We start from the raw sequence: 16,442 nt of genomic DNA, 5'->3' as shown, positions 1-16,442 counted from the left end.
AATTTGAAATCCTCTATCTCTCATCATTTGAAAAATGTGCCTGATGAAGTAATCAAAACTTTATTGAATTCAATGCCAGAACGAGTACAAGAGTGCTTGAAAACAAATGGAGGAACAACACGTTTCTAAATTATTTTTTTATTGCTTCTTGAAATGTTTTCGAAACTGGTCTTAAAATTTTGTCCCATATTTTTTCTCATTTATATTTTTTACTAGTCAGTTTTCTAATTTTTTAATATTATTATGTAAAAAAATTATAAATTCTTTTATAATAAATATAAAATACAATAAAAACTCTTTCTAAAAATGTTTTTCTTTTTTTGATACCTTTTTCCAAAATAATATTATACTAAGCCTTAGTATAATTTTATTTTGAATGACCCCTCATTTTTTAAGTCAGGTCAAGCTCTATACGATGATATAAATTATATATGTTTTTTTAGATTATAAAAAAATCGTCTGGAATGGCTAACTTCGGTTAAAAATAAATTTTGAAAAAAAAATGAGTGGTCTTTAATTTTTGGCCACCGCTGAATATATATATATTTATATATATATATATATATTTATATATATATATATATATATATATATATATATATATATATATATATATATATATATATATATAAATATATATATATATATATATATATATATATATATATATATATATATATATATATATATATATATACATATATATAATATATATATATATATATATATATATATATATATATATATATATATATATATATATATATATATATATATATATATATATATATATCAGTCCATTCAAGTTATATCTTACATTTGTAACTTAATACAATAAAGCAAAACAAAAAAATATACCTATTTGTAAAAAGAAGAAGATTTAAAAAAAAAAATTTATTTTGACATGCTGTCTGTTAAACTAAATTTTACTATGTACAATTTTGGATTTAGAATTAAGTTTTGGTTTGCTAGGTGGTATGGTAAATACCAGGAATCTTCAGAAATTACCATAAACTTTAATTTTTGTATTGTAATTATTTTATTAATACATTTAGTTATTATTATTATAACTTATTATTGCACATTCAATGGTCACAATTTAAAAGAGCAAACATTAGATTTTAATTAATGTCATTCTAAAGCATCAATATTTAATGTTCTTGTAGCAAAGATAGATTTAGTCATATTATATTTACATAAATATTTTATAGTTGACAACTTATGTAAATTATTTAAGTAAAATTAAATTTGTTAAAAAAAATTTGGGGAAACTAATTCAGCTTAATAAATTTAAAAAACCACAAAAATGCAATTTTATTGGCTAGAAAGTTTTCTAATTGCAAATATCTTTGTTTCTTTGTTTTTTAATTTTTGTTTCATTAACTGAGTTGTTTAGAAATTATACAGTGTATATGCATTGACTGATGATTCAGTGTACATGCATTGACTGATCATTCAGTGTACATGCATTGACTGATCATTTAGTGTACATGCATTGATAGATTATTAACTAATAATCGTTTATCTTTTTTTAACAATTGAATTAAGAATATATAGTATATGGATTATATTTGCATTTTTATTGACGAGTTTAAAATAAAAATTAAAACAATGTTTACTCAGCTCTCTTTGTCAAATGAAAAACTTTTCACCTAAATTTTGTATTTCATTAGATTTTATTGGTCACTAATTTTAAAATTTTTATCTTTATAACTTTAAAAAAACCTCAATCTTGTAAGATAAGTTAGCAATTAGTTTATATTTAATCTTTTTTCTGCTTCATTAACCTTTTGGCTAATTATTTTTTATTATTATCATTAAAATATTTTCTATCTTTATTATTAATAATTTTGTGTTAACATGTTATATATCTTTGAATTAATTATGTTTTTATTTATATGTATATGATTCAAACAATTGTGAAATTGCTTTCTGTTTTGTAGGTGCCTTGTTGCGGAGTTGTATAATTAAATATTTTCCCTTTTTAGTTTTTGTGTTGTTTGATGCCTTTTTTAATTGTGTTGTTTTTTAATCATTTAAAAGATTCAAATCTGTTGAATTGTTGTTTTTTTTAAATTAAAATATTATTCTCATTAAGGTATCGGGCAATTATTTTCAAGGACTGCTATCAAAGTAAGTTTCAATTTATTTGATTTTTATCTCACAAATTTTTTTTATAGTTTTGAAATGTGTAGGGTTTTTAGATATATAGCTATTTAATTAAACTGTTATACTGTTATATCTCTATGACCAAGTTTTAGTAAAAGTATTTTTACAACACTTGTTAAGAATTTTCACAAAAAGTGAACATTTACATTAAGCTAAATTGTATTGAAAAACAAACATCAAGTTTGAACACACTAATACTTGTGGCCAAAAACGATGTTCACACTTTGTTTGGACATTATTTCCTTATTTTTTCTAAAAGTTTTAACAAAGGTGTGTATCAATGACTATAAATTACTAGTTGATCCACAGTGGGCCTAGATGGCAAAGTTTTGGAAAAAGGATCCTAACTAATCATTAAGGAATCCTAGAAAATTCATTGAGGACTTTTTAAAAAGAAATTTTTTTGCTGGTTAGAAGAAAATTTAAATTTCTAATATTAAACTAAATTTGTGGGTTTAAATTACCATATTTGGTCATTTTTTATAAATTTGTATTTTTTGATAAATACTTTTGATAAATACTTTGATAAATACTTTTGATAAATGATAAAGATAAATACTATATAAATAATTATGATAAATAATAAATAAGTAATTAATAAATAATTAATAAATAAATAAAAAATAAATAAATAATAAATAAATGATAATGACAATGATAAATACTTTTGATAAATACTTTTGATAAAGTTAAATTTTTTTTAGGTGACAATTAAAGAAGTAATTTATTAGATATACTTAAAGAAAAGAAAATTCAAAAATTTAAATAATAGAGGGGTCTGGTTTCTACTGTTCTATTGAACAAATTTGGATTTGAAATAATGTTAATATAATAAAATTATAAGAAAAGAGTTCTAATGATTTGAACTTGCAACATATATTTGAAGATGAAAAGTTAAAACAGTAAAAAATTTTAATAACTTTATAGTTATTCAAAAGTAAGTTTTTCAAACATATCATCAAAATATCTCTTTGGTTTTAAAAACATACGCTAATAAGATCTGCTTGTATGCTCATTTGAACCACAATCTTGGCATAACTTTAGAGGATGCGAATGGATAATTCGGTTTAAAACATAAGTATCCGATTTCTCTAAAAGATGACTCATTTCATCTGTAAGTTGTTCTAGATGTGATGTCTTACAAGAGAGAAGTTTTAAATAGTTTCTAATATCTTTGTTGTTTGCTTCAAGACCTTCCTCCGAAAATTGCCAAGGCCATAACCATCATTAGGAGTTATTGAAGCAGCTAAATGATGGGCACAAATTAACCACACTCCATGAAGAGTGTGGTTAATTTGTGATAATGTTAAGTGTAGCATTATTCCATAACTCCTGAAATTTGTTTATTTTAGTATTATGCTGACCAGAAACTATACGAAGTATTATACTGATTTGAGAACGTAGTAGTAACATGCTATCTTTGTACATAGGAGAGCATAGATCATTTATGCAAGAAATTAGTTCTTCAGAAAAAAATCTAAGGCCTTGTGACCCTGTTGTAGATATCCCTCCCTTCTCACCAGAGTTACAATACATATCTAATCGCAGTTCAGTGTTTTCTTTTATTTTAGTAATAACCCTGTCTTTTGCATTATGATTGGTTCACCAAGTGGTCCAGTTTTTGTAACCCAAAGTCTATAATTTATATGACACCAATAAAGTTTTTTTAAAAACCAGGTAGTGCTATTTATATATGAATGTGTTATACAAATGCTTTTTTGATCAGATTTTGTTTGTGGTTTTTTAGTAAGTCCTTTTTGTGAGGCAAAATCTCCAGTTTTAGTTGGAATGATATCATCCTTATTAACTAGCTTTTTGTACAGTATCCAAGTTTCTTCTGATGATCGATCAATCCGAAATCCTTTACTCACTCTCCTAATATCTGTCCATTCAGTAGTTTTTGTTTTGCAAATTATACAATCTGCACCTCCTAGTCCGCTGATGAGTTGTTTAAACTTTAAATCCTTCATTGTATCTTAAATATAAATTTTGACATTGATATAATTTTTGCCAAATAGACAACACATTCTTTCAGCATTTAACTCTTCTTGTGCATTATCAGTAGTTGGGAAAACAAGATCTAACAAATCTTGATTAGTTTCTGTTTCTCTTATCAAAAACATAAGATGTAATGATCTCGATGCATTTGGTGAATAATTTTGCTACAGGGTCATAATTTTACTATCTCGATGGCATATTAGTTTCAGAGGAATAAAACCATATTGAAACATATTTGATTTGCTTTCAATCATTTCTTTTGATTTCATTGATACTTGTTGCCCTGCTCCATCACAACTATCCTTGAAACGCATCTGATACTCATTGCTGTCAACTGGAATAAAAGAATCTTTAATTATGTTCAAAACAGAATCAGTTGTCATTTTTACAAGCTCTTTATGTTAAACAGAATCATTTCTTCCAGTCAAAACATTACTAATTGTAGGGCACAGTTTTTTTCTTTCTTCAAGCAATTCAATGGTTGTTGGAAAATATATGCCTTTGAAGCAAAAAGAAATCTTAATTTTCTCATTTGCTCTTTACTTAATGTAAGGGAATGCATTAGAGCAATGGATTCATCTAAAGATATCTGTTGTTATGCTAAAGATATCTGTTGTTTCCATATGGCCTGTAAAAATAGCATTTCCAACACGAGCAATATTTTTATTATTTTTTGTGTTAACTCTACGTAAAAGGTAACCCAATAACTGGTTAACATGCAACTCTGGGCATTCATTAGTGATAAAGTTGTTTATATAATTGAGAAGTTCCTGTACCCTCTCCTTTTTCAATTTATCACCCAGTTCTGTAAAAGAATTTCTTTGTTTTGAAAAACACGGTTCTGTTATGTAAGCATCTTCATCTTCATTATTGATATCTTTTAATGCTTGTAAAAGTATAAATGCCTATCTGTTTTTCCTGAAATGTTTCTCTTTCAGGCGTTTATAACGTTTCCATGTTTTTTCAAAAACATTTTCAAACTCCAATGAATTAACTGATAGTTCAAAATCTTTATAAAGTATTTCTTCAATGGCTGAATATGTTACTGAATTTGACTTAACAGTTTAGTCAGCTTTAACAAATTGTGTGAATAAATCTATTTCTGTGTATTTAACATTTTTATTATCCTCCATTACATTTTTTTTTAATTTTACTTTACTTCTGCAGAAACAAACACAAAATCATATTAAATAACCAAATAAAAAATATAAAATTTTTATATTTTTAGCCAAAAATAAAAATTCACATATTTTAAGAAAAGAATAATAATTACTGTACAACTTTTTTAAACCATATAAATAAAAAAAAGTGCGAACTTGCCTCAGTTCCCCTTAAATATTTGAAAAAAAGAAATGTTAAATATTTTAAAAATGTATGACACAGTAGAGGCAAGTTAGCACTTTTAAAAACCCCAAATATCTTATCTGATTTTTGTAAAAAACAACAGCATAAATATATAATATAAGTACATAATTAAGTTTCAAAAGCTTTGAAGAAATAAAAAAAATAAAACAAAAACAACATATTTTTAATTTATTTATTCAAAAATATATTCCATATCAAGCTAAAAACAACTTTTACATAAGTGGTTCATTAATTTTCATGTTGGTAAACTCATTTTGAATGGAAATAATAACCGAATTTACTAAACTCTTGTAGATACACAAAATAATTGAAAGTTCATCAACTTCATTACTGACAAATTAGCTAGAAACATACTTTTTTTTTTTTATTTATCCACAAATTTATCTGACTTTCTGAATAAATAATTTATATAGACTTTCTCAAACAAAAATTTTTTCTCTATTTCCACCTCTGGGTCCATTATGTGATCTAGACTTCTATAGGCTATCTTAAATGTTCTGCATTTTTGTCAGTCCATGTATGTACTAGAGCCCAAGACAGCAGGCTATTTCAGTATGATGTCAGACTACTGAATCAAGTAATTAAATATATATATATATATATATATATATATATATATATATATATATTCGACATCTGCATATCCAACAAGGCTGTAGCAACCACTATTAGAGTTAGAAGTTAGTGGAAGAGAAAATATGAAGTTGATAGAGCAAGATCACGATTGACAGACTTAAAATATTGCAAATTGAAAAATCAGAAAAACAAGATAAAGGAAGCGAGTTCCAAAGAACTGATGTTCAAGGAAAAAAACTGAGCAAATAAGAATTTTTTAGAGCACCTAGGAGTAGTCACAGTAAAAGGATGAGACTTAAGGATGAAATTTCGTAGATGGCACAAAAAGCGCTAGCTTTTTAGAGCAGTGCCCATTATTGTATTGAGTATATAATTATAGTATAGAAAAGAGAAAGAGAAGCAACATTACGATGATGTGATAATGTTAGGAGATTGCATGTAAGAGCTGGTCCAACTATGTTTATGATGCATATTTGCACCTTGTCTAAAAATAAAAGGGCATCATTGGAAGACCCGCCCCAGGTATGGCAACATAATTCCATACAAGGACTGATTTGAGATTTGTAGAAGTAAAGAATAGAATCCAGAGTAAGAAAGTGGCAAGCTCAAGAAAGATCGGAAGTAAGAGTAATTCTAGAATATAAAGGGTAGATGACTCATCGAATACGCTACTGTTCATTAATATAGGAAGATCTAAATTATTGCAATAACGATTAGCTGAGTTTATCTGAGTTAAAGTTTACCAGCCACTGAGAGCTGTATGCTGCAGCAGAAGTAAGATCCTTGAATAAATGGTAGTATTATCAGTGAATGGTAGTATTAATAATAATATATAAATAAATGATCCTTGAATAAATGGTAGTATTATCAAAAGTAAATGGTAGTATTATCAGCCAACAATGCCACCTTAGATGTGAGAAAATCTGGATGATCATTAATGTAAGTTAAAAAGAGTATAGGGCCGAGGATAGAACCTTGATGAACCCCTGAAGTGACAGGATATGAAGAGGAGTGCAGTCCATCGATGACAACTTTTATACTACGATTGGTAAGGAAGGATTCAATAATCTTAAAGATGTTACCCAATACATAGTAAGAAGAAAGCTTATGGAGAAAACCAGCATGCCAAACTTTGTCAAAAGCTTTATTAATGTCAAGAGCAACAGCCTTAATCTATTTAGTGCACAATAAAACCTATTGGTTATTATTAGTAGCAAATCAGCTATTGAACAAGAATATTAAAATCATTATTGATAATCAGAAAGTAAGTTATTAGATTCAAGATGGGAGGTTAAGTGTTTGTTAACTAAAATCTTAAAAACCTTGCTTATGATTGAAAGAGGACTAATATACCGGTAGTTAGATGATTTAGATCGCTCTCTAGAGTTTTTGAAAATGAAGATGCTGCTTTTCAGCAGGCTGAGAAACAAAACTCTGATAAGCACTTGTTTAACAAATTCAACATTATAGAGGACAGCTCTGGAATACACTTCACCTAGACTATAAAAGGTATATTGTCTGGGCACAGGCTGAAGAGTCTAAGTAGGAAATCCCTTTTTATTCAGAGCTGGAGTGATAGCAATCGATCAACTGGTTTGATGGATATTAGGTAGAACGCAACTAGTGGAATCAAGAGGTGTTAATAATGAAAAGTTCTTAGCAAACAATTAAGCTTTGCCTTTAGGTGAGGTGACAAAATTTGAACCATACAAGAAAGATGGAACAATCGGTTTGCCCTTATTTTAAATACCGTTTAAGATTCTCCAGAAGTCATGAGAATTAATTTTTTAGATGAAATATAAAATTTTGTGACCTGAGAATAACTGACGTAGGTATTTGACAAAACATTTTAGCAATGGTTTTGGAGAAGAGTGAGGATTGATTTGGAATCGTCAAGAGGGAATAAAAGACTCCATACCAGCCTGAATCCACGAAGTTATGTAAATAACACATTTGTCAGCAGAATGATGAAAGAAAATCTTGGAAAGAGTTCCAGTCAGTTTTAAGGAAGTTGTAAGAGGTATGATGATTAGGGGATTTTAATGAAGAAGAATGAGATAATAGTTTCAAAGAGATCAAACCGTGATCAGGAGCACCTAAGGGTGAATGTGGAGAAACTGAACACTGAGTAGGATCAGAAACAAGTATTAAGTCCAGTAGAGAAGGTAAATGATTCAGGTTGTTTAGTGAGCGAGTTGGAAAGTTGACTATTTGAGTTAGAGATTGAGAAAGGCAAAGGTTGTGGGTCTTAACGCCTACAGAGTCACTGACACTAGAGCCAAGTCAATCAGTGTGAATAAAGTCACCAGCAACAACAGTATTGGCTGATGGATAAAGAGAGAGGGCTAGATCAATTTGAGCAAAAATAACATAGAAAAGAGTGCAGCCTTGAGATAAAGGAGAGCAATATAGAACAAAGAGAAAAGCAATAGAGTAAAGTGGTGCTAAACGAAAACTTATAAAAGAATAGGACTTATGCTTAGTTTCCTAATAAATGGGTGAATTCTTACAAATGTAAATACCCAGGCAAAGCATGCAACTATTGGAGTTTTTATGAATTAAAGTCAAATAACCACCAAAACTAAGGTCACAAGATGATTCAGCCAAACTTAAATTAGTCTCACAAAAAGAAAGTAAGTCTGGTGAACTTTGCAAGAGATAAGACTCAACAGAAAAAAAGTTATTTTGAAGACCGCAAATATTAGTGAATAATAGGTTTAGAGAACTTGGTAATGACAATAGTTTTTAGTACTTTAGTCATTTTTAATTTTGTTAAAGAACTTGACTCAAAGCACAGATGGTACTCAGTACACCATTTAATAGCCCAAGCAATTGCCTCATTTCTATTAATAAACCCTAAGCCATAACAAAGGGCTCCAAATATGGTCTCGACAATGCGCACTAAAAGTACAAGCGACACCACCCATGCTCAACATGGCACTGTTAGTTCTCTGATATTTTACAGCTGTTAATGAAATCAGCCTGTCTGAAAGCTTCCACATTGTTCTGGAAACCTTGTTACCAACTAGCCTCAGAACCATAAAACTGTGTTTTAGAGCTGCACCCTCCTTAGAAGATAATAAAATGAGTTGCCTAGTCATAAAAACACAATCACAAAGAAAATCCATGCATTGAGTCAAGAAGATCCAGCATTCAATATCTTAAACTATAAACAAAGTATTATAAATACATCTGCGCCAGCCTAGTAGATGAAGAAGGGGTGCTAGGCTGGTCAACAGCTAGAATCTGTCTACCCCTTAAGTGTTTGCCTTGGAGGTGTTCTACAAGACAATAGCCGGATTCATTTAATGACTGCCCAAGATGAGTTTTTTTATCGAGACATCATCTCTTGCTTTTCCTTAATCAAGAGCCCTGAAGTGTTTTAAGTTAGAGTTGGCTTCTGCTAGCCTTTGCCTAAGAAAGCCTATCCTTCAAGACAGCAGGACATAAATTAGATTAACTGGTTTTCATGTTCCCAGTAGCAGGAGAACTTGATCTGTCAAATAATCGTCATAAATAAGGTAGAATAATTTTTAAAAAAGAAAACACTAAGAGTAAATTAGTAAAAAATATAGTATGACTTAATACAGTGTCTAATCCAAAATAATTCAAATATATAAATAGAGCGCTGAAAACCACAGGTGTTAAATGTAAAAATGTTGAGAATACAGTTATATATATATATATATATATATATATATATATATATATATATATATATATATATATATATATATATATATGTATATATATATATATATATATATATATGTATATATATATATATATATATATATATATATATATATATATATAAATTACTATAAATGCTCGTTTAGATAAGCACTCTAACACCACACTGAAATAGCCTGCCCTTGGCACTTCATTATATAGGGCGTAGTATTAGTAAACAACTAAAAATCACAAATAAGACTTTAAAGTCTCAAATACAATAAATTTAGTTTGATTATACTAAGTATTTTGTAAGGACCATTACATACGAATTCATCTAAAAAAAGAATGTTTTTTATAACATTATGTATCAGAGTTGGTACATTTTTACTTTTTATGTTATGATAAATAAATAACGTTATTGCAAATGTGAAAACAATTATTTTATAAAATGCAACACTGAGTCTTAGATTTTGATGATTTTTATACCACCTAAAGTATTTATTAAGTTATAAACATCTCCATAATTTCATTTTCTAAATCCAAACGGTTTTAATAATATAACTATTTAAACTTTGCCATGAACCAAATAAAGTCTGCCATTTAAAAAAAGAATTATTTCTGTTTTGTGTGCATTGGAAAGCTGAAAATATGAACACATACATTTTTTTAGGCAAGGAATCCATTAAAACAACTTGAAATATTAAAAATTAAAGATTACCCCTGCAATTATGACCTTTCACACCTTTCACCTGTAATTATTGAAATTTTACTGGGGCAAGTTTAATAACATAAACGCTGATGCAGCTCAGTTTTTTTTTTGTTTTTTTTTTAATATTTCGTCCTGAATAGTTTAGTCAAAGTTGTTACAAAGAATTGGAGAGTGGATTTTTCTTAAACAGAAAAAAAAAATGGTTAAATTTACATTTTTATCTTCTCTCATTTATTACACCTGGACAAAAAATTGATTTGTCTGTTGATTGAAAGTGTTTAAATATTTTTAATGCTAAATTTTGAGCTCAATTGACCAGTTATAAGTTATAATTATTAGTTACATATTGTTAAGAAAAATTGATATATTATTTAGCGAAGGTTACATATTGTTTAGCAAAAGTTATATACTCTTTAACAAAGGTTACATATTGTTTAGCAATTTTGACTGTTTCATTCAGAAGATTTTAGTTTATAGATATACTGAAATCAATATTGTCAAAAATTTAAAGCATTTAAAATGTTTCCTTTTAATACCACTGAACTGTTTGTTTTTAATACCACTGTTGGTTGAGACAGTATATTTTTAGCTCAGCAATAATGTTAGATAGAATATGTTTATTCTGCATTTAGAAGTATCTTTGTGTCTCAAAGTTTAGTGTTGAGAAAGTTGAAAATAAAATTTAAAAAATAAGTTATTATTTATAATTATTTCTCCATATCAATGTAAGAGAAAGTAAAATAAGATCTAAAAAAAAAAAAGTAAAAGTAGATAAACATTCTTGAGATAGTGACAATTGTTTTTTATTTATAAATTTTAAAATACTTAAAGAAATTGTAACAATAGGAAATAAATGTCAAGAATGTGGCGAAGAAAGTGGCAGAACATCTTGGGTACCACTGTTTATGACAATTATTAATTTTTTCTCAAATATTATTTTTTTCATTTATTTTTTCATTTTATTTCTGTTAAAGTTACTATTTATAATTATTTCTCCTCCTTTAGTTACAGCTTACTCCATAGCTCTAAATACATTTGATACAATCTAAATACAAAAGATATTGGATAATTAGAAACATCCCCATCTCAATTAGCAATAACACTTGCCACTGTTGCAGTATATTGCCTAAATGAAAGTCCATTGCCTATTACTGTGAGAACTGTTTTCTTTAAAATATTTTTAGGTAAAAATACAGAGTTAAATTTATCTAGATCACTATTTATAGTCAGAATGTAATAATCATTTTGATTTTTAATATGAAGTATTCAAAGTCAGAATGATTATTCTGAATTCTGAATTACCTTTTAGGTTCAACTTTATAAATTATTAAATGTCAAATTAAATAAAATATAAATTATATGTAAAGCATGTTGGGCACGTATATTGTAGAAAGTGATATAATAGTAAAACGCAGAAAGTAATGGTAAAAGACTTTTTTTACCAACAATTGTCTCAATCAATTGGTGGCCGCTGGTCAATAAAATAACAAGTGCTTAATATTCATTAGTATTATTTTAGTCAAAAATTGTTTAGTATGGTATTAAAAATTTAAAATTAAAAACAAATTATTTTAAATATTTTATTAAAAATAAAAAATGTAAAACAATAAATAAAAAAGTCAGACTATGACTCTAATTTTCCTCATCAAATTTATCCACTGCATGTGCATTTAAAAATATTTTCTGTTTCTGTTTTAGGAAAAATCACAATCTAACTATTTGTGAAAAAAAAATTGAGCTTATAGATCTGCATTTTTATAAATGAACTCATCCCTGGTAAAAATTTTTTAAATTTTTAAAATTTAGGATCAGATTTTATAAAACTACCGCAAAACAGGAAAAGCAAGTCAGCAATAACTAAAAGAACAATTTGATGTGTTTCAGTTTCATTACTGTCAAGTCACTCTTAGGTGCTTAACACAGGATGGGGTGGGAATAACAGGATAGTTGGGAATTTGTATCCAGTTATTAATAGGGGCAGATGGGGGGATGGAGGCTTGATTAACAGGTGAGTGAAATTATTATTTTTTTTTTAGAAAATATAAAATCAATTGAGTTTATATTTTTTAACTTTCAAGACCTCAAAAAATTAGAAAATAACTGAAATATTCTTTTAGTTGTGAGATACAGTTTCCTTGTTTATAACAAGTAATTTGATAATCGAGCGGAGGGGGCCTCAATAAGCTTAGGGTGGGTGGGAAAATTTAAACATTAACTTACGTGTATTAAGCACCTGAGAGTGCTAACTTTTTCTTTCACTTTGATTTTTTATAATTTTATTTTATATGTTTTATGATTTAATGTTTTACAAGTAACAAATTTAATTAAATTTGACAGTGTTTTTTATCTGTTTAAGAAAAGATCACTCTCCAATTCTCAAACTAAACTTTTCAGGACAACACCTAAAAATAAAAAAAATTGATCTACATCAGGATTTATGCAATTAAACTTGCCCCAATAAAATTACGATAAAGGTCAAAATTTCAAGTGTTATTTTTGTTTTCAAGTATTTTAAGTTGCTTTATTGGAAACAGAAACAAAGACCGTTTTTTTCAAAGAAAAGTTATTTTTAAAGATTTTTTTTAATCCCAAGCGCAAAGTTTTAAAATGATTTTTGAAGTGAGAAATTTTTGACTGAAATTCATTTAAACTAATTTTAATGTTTTATAAACTCGTTTAAATTAAATAATTTAATATTTTAAAACTTTTTCTTTTTTAGTATTGATGGTGGATTAGCTTTCTTTGTTACAGATCGCAATGGTGTTCCAATTGTAAAAAGTATGTTACTTTTGTTTTCATTGCTGCAGTTTGATTGTTTTATTGAAAAAAAAAAATTGTGTTGAAAAACTGTGATAGAGGTTTAATTTAAGAACTCTGCGACTTGAACTATTTTAAAGCACTAAAAACTTTGCAATAACAAAGCCGTTTTTGTTTGTGAGTAACACAAAATAAACTGTGCAGAAAAACCTAAATTCCTAAATACCTAATAAAATTAGTATTGATAAAGTTAGTTAATAATAATTTTAATAATATTTTTAAAAACTAATGTTGATAATGCATTATCAACATTAGTTTTTACATTAATGTAACATTAATGTAACATTATTTTTACATTAATGTAACATTAATGTAACATTATCAATATTAGGTAAATAATATATAACAGGCCTAAATTAAAATCAAACAAAATATTTTATAAAATATATAATATATGAAATATAAAATTATTGTACTGAAATAACAATAAGTGCTTTTATTTGACTAAAAACTGCTTATAAAATGTTTTGTTATGCATCATAGAAGCAATTTATTTTGGTAAAACTGACCATGAGTTTATTATTATTCTTACATTATTCATACAAAATAGTCAATAATTTTCTGAAAATATTGTATTAAATGTCGTAAACTATGGACTCATTTAAAGTTAGTAAATAAGTGTGTTTGTAGGATAAAAAAGTCGCTAAACAAGTACGTTTGTCATTTTTTTACATTTCTTCATTTCACTTTTATAACCATTTGTAAAAATAAATATTCTGTAAAAATGAATGTTCTGCAATCTGATGCACAGATGTTTGTTAACTTGAGTATGAATGGTTCATCCATCCATACTTAAGTTGGAACATTATCTTTAAAGACGCATCTTCAATATATAAAAAATAAATCAAAAATTTCCAACAATTTTTTCAGTTCATGAGTCACTTACAGCTAAGGTTACTAGTGGTCTATGTCAGCAATTCCATTCTATTTTATGCAGTTGATCCATTCTATCTTATGCAGTTGATCCATTCTATCTTATGCTAATGCTCTATTACATCAAACAAAACTTGTATCTTTTTTCTGCATAGAGGTTTGCACATAAAATTAATGATTCTAAAAAATTTTATCATTCATTCAGAAAATCTTCTGCAATAAGAAAGGTTTAAACTTTTAAAAACATCATACAAAGATGTTTTTAAAAAGTAACTGCTTATGCTGGTAACAAACATTCAGCAACATCTGATAATCACATAAAATGTGAAACTCTGAGTTAAGTTACAAATTTATTTGTATTTTATTATTATTCTAATGAATAAATATATATATATATATATGTATATATATATATATATATATATATATATATATATATATCCATTTGAAACTAAAGTTTTGAAGTTTTGTTATCTCAGTTCTAAATTTATTTAAAATAGAATCAAATTTATTTAAAATAGAATCAAACCCATAATAATTAAAATCTCCAGAGTAGCTCAAAGCCAACAAAAGAAGATTACCAAAGTTTAAATTCAAATTGTTTGGTAAGTTTTTTTGCATGGGATTTGTTTTTCCCATACCATCATAAAATTACTCAACCATAACTGATTTTTTTTTTCATCTACAAAATAATGAATGAGATGCATCATACAAAAAACGAGTCTAAATCTTACAAATTTCCATAATAAAATTCAGCCAAATCAGAGTTTTGTGTATGAACTTTATAAAGGAGTGAACAAAAATCATTATCTAACAAAAATAACTGCAAGATTGCTTCAATAAAAACATACTGAAACAAATTATACGTCTATTTTACTGCTATTGCTCTCAAGTATTTGCCCTAATGAAACAGATTCAAGTTTAACATGCAGTTGATGTTTTCTTAAAAAGTATTTTGCTTATATTTTGTTTCAATAAAATTTAAAAGAGATCTAACATTATTAATGGAATCAATTTATTGAGAAGTATTTGTTTTCTTCTGGTATACTTTCTATTTCCTTGACTGATAAGCTTATGTTTATTAATAATCAGTCTAGATATGAAGCAAATCTACATAATCTTTTTTGCTGTTGAAAAAATTTGTCAAATTATAAAATTATAAAACATATTGTTATAGTTAAAACTTAAACAAAAAATAGTTTTCATTTTACACACCTTAAATGGTTTCTGCATTTAGAAAAAAAAAACGAATTTAAAGCGCTTTTAAAGTTTTACATTTTCTATAAAAGAATTTCTTAATAACAACTTTTAATAATAACTTTTACAAAATCTTATAAAGTTTTTTTGAAACAACTCATTTTCAGCCAATGAAAATTTTAGAAATTAGGAATTTCGTTTTAACAATTACTTAAATTAAATTCAACCACTTTTCAACAACCTTAAGGTTATTTGAAACACCTGAGGTTATTTGGACACGTCTGATGGCTGCAATTACTTCACTATAGGCGCTAAAAACTTCAAATAAATGCTACAAAGCTGTATGTTTATCAGCGTCTAAATAAATTTTGTCTACATTATTTTTGAGAATGTGTAAAGCTTGTTTAATACTATTAATGTAAAGCTTGTTTTATACTACCTGCTTCTTAATTAATTTTTTCTTTCATAGTAACAAATTCAAAGTGTCCTGAATCAGCCACTAGAGCAAGTTTTCTTTTTACTTTTGCTGCTGCCACTGATCAGGTTGTTATTAGAATTTTGTTGAATGATGTTATGATTCGATACAATTAAAATATTTTCCTATAATACATAAGATGATTAATCTTCTTTGAAATTTTTTTGATTTAAAATTTTAACTTTAGTTGATTTTTATATATATATATATATAATATATATATATATATATATATATATATATATATATATATATATATATATATATATATATATATATATATATATATATATATATATATATATATATATATATATAGAACTCTTAACTGGCTGCCAGAAAGTTTTTCTGTAATTTGTTGAAAAAAAGTAAAAATTAAAATGCAAGACCGGAATTTTTTGTTTTATTAATTAATAGACTGCCTACCCTAACCAAACCCTCAGTCGATGTAGCAGCACTTTCTTGCAAGTCAGGCTAAAAGATAGTCGATGTAGCAGCACTCCTTTGCGAGTCAGGCTATTTGTCAGTTGATATAGCAACACTCCGATGCGAGTCAGGCTAATTGTCAGTGGATGTAGCAGCAGTTTG

At 26.8% G+C, this 16,442-nt stretch overlaps 1 long non-coding RNA gene across 1 annotated transcript; it reads left to right on the top strand.

The window, feature by feature from the left end:
* The first annotated feature begins 2,094 nt into the window (after positions 1 to 2,094).
* On the top strand, positions 2,095 to 15,966 carry LOC136090613 (uncharacterized). The gene is made up of 3 exons (XR_010643565.1): positions 2,095 to 2,133; positions 13,212 to 13,270; positions 15,849 to 15,966. It is a non-coding gene; the product is annotated as an uncharacterized LOC136090613 (long non-coding RNA).
* The last annotated feature ends 476 nt before the right edge of the window (positions 15,967 to 16,442 follow it).

The sequence above is a fragment of the Hydra vulgaris genome, chromosome 14 (assembly GCF_038396675.1).
Source record: "Hydra vulgaris chromosome 14, alternate assembly HydraT2T_AEP".
NCBI classification, from domain to species: Eukaryota; Metazoa; Cnidaria; class Hydrozoa; order Anthoathecata; family Hydridae; genus Hydra; species Hydra vulgaris.
The sequence above is the reverse complement of the archived record's forward strand: the minus strand, read 5'-3'. Positions and strand labels throughout refer to the sequence as shown.